This window comes from Porites lutea, chromosome 4, assembly GCF_958299795.1.
Source record: "Porites lutea chromosome 4, jaPorLute2.1, whole genome shotgun sequence".
Lineage (NCBI taxonomy): Eukaryota > Metazoa > Cnidaria > Anthozoa > Scleractinia > Poritidae > Porites > Porites lutea.
Genome location: NC_133204.1, coordinates 14049781 through 14055780, shown reverse-complemented (window position 1 = coordinate 14055780; position 6000 = coordinate 14049781). Strand labels below are relative to the sequence as shown.

Below are 6000 nucleotides of genomic sequence, written 5' to 3'. Positions count from 1 at the left end.
TTGGCTTAGGGGAGGGGTAGGTGGGCAGTTTCCCAGAAACGTATGATGACATATAGGGGTACTGACCATCTACCCCTCCCCTAAGCCAACATTAACACTTACTTCTCACTTGGGGCAAAATGTTGGCTTAGGGGAGGGGTAGGTGGGCAGTTTCCCAGAAACGTATAATGAGCCATTTAATAAGAGGTAGTGAAAAGGTGCAAGACTACTGAATAACTGAGTTGAAGCGAAAAATTGTTCTTTCACCAACCCTTTCAGTCTCTATAAGATGCACTACAGATGGTAGCCAAAAAAACTTTCCGAGAAATCCACTGACGCCATAAACAGTTGACAACGAAACATTATGGCTAATCTCGGCCAGCCATATTGAAGGTCAACTCAGCGCACATAAAATTTCTGTAGTGGTGAACCTGATGAGTCATGCAGTTGTTACTGTCCTCTAAGGATTTTCAAATTTCCAAACGATGCAACTTTCCTACCTGCTTTCTTCTCTTCTTTAGCATTTCCTCAAGACACTGCAGCACTACGGGAACGTCTTGGCTACTAAAGCCTTTATTAATAAACAAACACACAAATAACATCAGAAATGTTATGCACCACGGTTACGGTAAACGGCAAACGGATGCTTTCGGTTTTCTATCGCCATCGGTAATCATTTCAACTGGTGCTTAAGAGATGTGTTTATGTTCGGAATTTGCATGTATGGCCGCAGTTTGATCCTCTAGGGATTTTACGTCACATCTCGGTATTTAAGCCTTGTCCCCTCTCGCGTTAGTCACTCGACACAACTGGTAGTGTCCTTCCTATTTCAACGTGTTGTTGCCTTTCTGCTGATTAGAACTTAAACGTTTTCTCTGCGGCGGAACGCAGTGACATAGCAGAGAATTAGTTTACCCCCAGATGGACAGGATTCATAGGGCGCTTTCGATTTGCCAGAACGGACCGGCCAGACCCTTTCCGTCGTAATGAGAGTTTCACTATTAATCAAAACTATCCAGCCAGATCAGTCAAATCCTAAATAGTGTGCAAGAAAGAGATGGTTTTTCAGCAAAAGCCCTTGGAAAAGGCCGATGTCATTGTCAAAATGACTGGTCCGGCAATGGTTCGGCCAGCTAGTTCTGACAAATGGACAGCGCCCTAAGGCTTGTCCCGAACTCGACTTTTCTGAGTGACAGAAATAAAGCACCATTACCCATATATGTTAAGGCATATAATTCCTAAAATTTCCGAAAACGATAAAAAAAAAATAGGTTTCCAAAGCATGTTTTCATGAACGCGGAAAAGAACCAAGCAATGATGAAACTAGCGGCATTTGATGCTGGCTAGCCAAAAAAGTGGTCCAGGGTTTATTATTCAAGACTATAGATAATTAGACATTGAAAATGTTTCCTGTCTTCTCTTGCTACCGATGGTAAGGATAGACATGGAGGTAATACGGACAACACAAAAACAAGCGAAGCGAAAATATGACGCGCGTTATCTGTGGAAGGGACCGGTTAGTTATCGCATCCTTTTTTTGTATCTTGGAGCCTTGAACAGACAAGGGCGGAAGCAAAGAATAAATACTATACTTGATAACAAACAACGAGTTTTGGTAATATTGTAGGGAATCTAGGTTTCAGCACCGTTTTCATGCCGTTTTTGCAAAAAAACTTTCTGATGTGACACGTCTTAACCCAATCAAAATGGACCATTTCTCCAAATTCCCGATAATGAACGGCCCAGGGGTCCGTTTCTCGAAAGTCCCGGTAACTTTTACTTTTACTTTTATCAAGTATAGTATTTATTCTTTGCTTCCGCCCTAGTCTGTTCAAGGCTCCAAGATACAAAAAAAAATGTAATAACTAACCGCCCCCTTCCACAGATAACGCGCGTCATATTTTCGCTTGGCTTGTTTTTGTGTTGTCCCTGTTACCTGAAAGCTCAACACAGGCTCCTCCCAGCCGTTACGTTACAAACAATAGAGACCTTTAATTTCTACGGTGATAATTCTTGATTTTAACATTTCCTCTTAATTACATAATCTAATACTAGGAGTAATCGGAGCTTAGGAGAGTGCGTTCGATATGTTTGTTAGGCGTACAGGTTGCAGTTGAGACGGAAGGGTGGCTGCGATATAGATAAATATGATTATGGCATATTTTGAACGTAAGGGTTGCGTACAGAGAAACCTCTATTGAAACTGTGTATCATAAATTATAGGAACGTTTTCAAAAGATATCGTACGCTTCGGTGTCAAGTGCTTGTAATCGGAAGAGACGTTGGCCAGAGTGCGTAGGGCGTGTAAATGGAACATTTTGTTTTACTGGCGTGAGTTACAGGGCGCAGTTGCTCAAAGGCCGATTAGTGCTTAACCCGGGATTCTCCTTTCTTCAAAAACATTTCTTCGGATAATTTTCTCTGTTATTTTTAAGAGCATCCAATCATCAACGTGTTGACAAAATGAATTACATTGAATTTCATGTTTTAAAAGCTTTCACATCTGAATTCAAACTTCGCTCCTGTCAAAGCCTTCAAGGGAACGTGTGTGCGGCTCACGTCAAAAACTTTTCCAGTAATTTGGTCGAACGTGTTGACTTCAGTGACTCGAAAGTGGCGCTACTGTGGGCTGGTTTATAAGTTTTTCCTAATAAGTAACATAGAGTTAAAGTGCTCGTTTGTCCAGTGCCGAAAATATCCCAAGTCATGATCAAATTGCGCCGCCGAGCGTCACATCTCGGTAGATTTACTTTGTGGCACAACGGCTGCCGAGCTACACAACTCGGTAGATTCAATTTGTGACACAACGGCCGCCGAGCTACATAACTCGGTAAATTTACTTTGTGGGACAACGGCCTCCGAACTAAACCCGGTTTGATGCATGCACCAGGCGTCGCAGACATTTTCCAAAGACAGTGACGAACCATGCGGAAAAATATGAAGGCTTAATCCAAAGTAAAATTTAACAGCAAACTTCTGAAAGATGAACGCTTTGGACGATTCAGCAAACACAGATCGATGTACGCTTTACGAAGATTCAGCAAACTTTTTAAAAGATGAGCGCTTTACGAAGCTTTGACTTGACAGAATAACAGACCTCAGCAAACCTTGGAAAGATGAACGCCGAGGACACAAGAATTGCCACATGGGTTAGCGCGTCAAAGTGAGGCAAACTGGCGTAAGCAAGCACCTCAAAGCAAGGCATATGTGTGTCGACGACGACGACGAAAATGCAATCTCAAAAAAATCTCTCTTATTGATTGCACAGGACACCCAATAATGCACAGAACCCCCAACACAAATTAGCGGTGGCGTTCTCGTACCTCGAACGCAATAATTCCTGGAGCCTATTTTCTTATCTCCTAGGTTATCGACTATAGATGTTGCAATATGTCTTATGTTGAACAGGTGTTTTCAATTAGTTTCTTGCGATTCATTTGATATGCTGATGCCTGATTTAATTTAAAACTTCCTATTTTTCAATGACATAATGCAATCTATGAAGCTCTAGGGGACCGGTCATTATTTATCACCTGGGGGGGGGGGGGTCGGAGGATTTTGGGGGGGATCACTTGATTTTTAGGAGAACAGAGGGGGGGATCAGTCGTAACTGAGAGCCCAAAAGAGGGGGGATCACTGAAAATTTTGGAAGGATTCAGAGGGGGGACCACTCAAATCTGCTTGAACAATGCCAGTTTGAAGGCATACAACATAAATGTGCCCATTCTGCTGGGAGATGATGGCATTTGCAATCTCAATTTGTTCTATTAACACAACTTTATTTAAAAAACGGAAGTCTGTCACACTGGCGAATGTGTGCATTTCAATTTATATCGAGAGAGCTTTGTTTTAACGCTTTTATATTTTTCCTTTTATAACGTGCTCATGACTTAGCTAATATTCATCTTTAAACATGACAGGTGAATTCTAAATTGTGAACTATATAAACTTCTGATAACTGAAACATTGTAAAAAGCGTGTTTGTTGAAACATAAACCATTTATCGCCTCTCCAGCAATGGGCGTCCTGTGTCAGCTCTATACTAAATTCGATTCAACTGCTTCATCTGCCTCATCTTGAGCCTCATCATCCCATTCAACAACTTCATTTGTCTCTTGACCCTCGTCATCCGATTCAACAGCAACATTTAGTCCCCTTCGGCAGGTTGACCCTGGACTTTGTGCCCTTAAAATGGCCGCTACTTGCTCTAGATTTTTTGCTAGGGTCGTGCTAAAAATACCCTTTTCTAGTAGCCATAGCAAAGGGTCTAGATGCAAACGCCTTGTTAGTTTCTTAGCAAAGTCAGCATTGATGCTATCTACAGGAGTAACTCTATCATTCTCTTTGAAGAGTGACTAACATACAAGGACTACCAGTGGGGCATACTTAATGAGAATGGCAAAGTTGAAAAGCTGAAGGTGAGACAGCTCGACCTGTACCTTAAGGAACATGGCCTGACCACTGTTGGTATAAAGCTGAACAAGATAAAGGCAATTCGCTACCATTACTATCGACAGAGAAGTCCAGGCAACGGGAATGAGTTGTCCAGCAGTGAGGAAGAGAGTGAAGAATCAGATACGGAGTTAGTTAGATGATGACGAGGATAGCGAAGATGATCTTGTCATTGCTGATCTCGATGAACAGTCAACTGTTCGTATGCCAGTTTTAACTTTTGTACCAGATGACCAAATAGCTGAAGTTACTGTACAAGCAAACACTGGATGAAAAAAAAAAAAAAAAACGGAAAACAAACAAAAATACGAAAAAAAAAAAATTAAAAATGTGAGCAAAGCTACAAAGGCTGATCTATTACACTATAGATGAAAATAAAAAAGGAGACAGGAACAGTGGCCGATCCTAGCCCTTCCAGATGGCCGAATTGTCGCTAAATATGACCTGCTGATAGGGACTTGGCGGACTGCTATTTGGCACTCTAAAAAAAGTAACTTTGGAGTTTCAAGCACTGATTGCAGTTTCAAGCACTTTGCAGTTTTAAGCAAGATTGCTTGTATGTCAACTGAATTCAGATGTCTGGATCAAGACTAGAAAAAGACACGGATCAAGAGACACTTTTAAAAAAAGACTGCGCGATAACGGCTTTATTATGCTGTAAGTACATCATAGTTAGAAATACTACCTGTATATGAACGTTTAAAACACTAAATATACACGTCGAAAGGTGAATATGGATACAGAGACATGAGGGGGGGGGGGATCACGAAAGTTATAAAGAGTTATGAGGGGGGATTACTTCAATAAAATAACATTTAAAGGGGGGATCGGCTAAATTTCATCGTGTTTAGCCCAAAATCCTCCGACCCCCCCGGCGATAAATAATGACCGGTCCCTAGGTATGATCATGATTCAAAACAATACAAACGTTTTCTTTCCCCCTTTTCTTTTTCTTCTTTTTTTCCTTATGGCAAGAGCGCTGTAGATATGCAGTAGAAACCCGCGACGTTAAGAACCTGTTACCCTAAAATTTGTCAGTTATAGGCCCCCTCTATACGTGAACCTTTTTAGTGTAAAATTTGAAAAAGATTTCTTATTTTCTAAAATCAAAAAAAAAAAATTAAATACACTTGGGCAAAAGGACTTCAAAATTCACGTGGTTAGTGCTTCAGTCCTTTCTCTCAGTCATTTTTAGATGGATACTAATTAAGTATGCAGATTTTCTATAAGGAATAAGCTGCTACAATGCTTTTTTTTTTCTTCAGAAAATAAGAACCTATTTAAGAACCTAAATAGGCTAAATTTGTGCTAATTACTGTTTATGTAAGAACCTGTTTGAGCTTACTTGGAAAAGTGCAGGCTCTCAGTCGCAGGTTTTTACTGTAACTGAGATGTTTTTTTGGATCTTATAAGCCTTATTAAATGTTAATTATTGGACAACAGTTCTTTCTTTTTCTCCACAAACCAACCCTTAAAAAAAAAATTGGACAACAACTCTGCACGCACACCGTGCTTTTTGGTATGTTCACTTTCTATCTTGATGCCATGGTTGCCCAGCCACGACATGAA

At 40.7% G+C, this 6000-nt stretch overlaps 1 protein-coding gene across 1 annotated transcript in view; it reads right to left on the bottom strand.

Annotated features, from left to right (window-relative positions):
• The window catches only part of LOC140932598 (perlucin-like protein), a 14302-nt gene that overhangs the window by 5595 nt on the left and 2707 nt on the right, over nucleotides 1-6000 (bottom strand). The gene's annotated exons all lie outside the window — the stretch shown is intronic.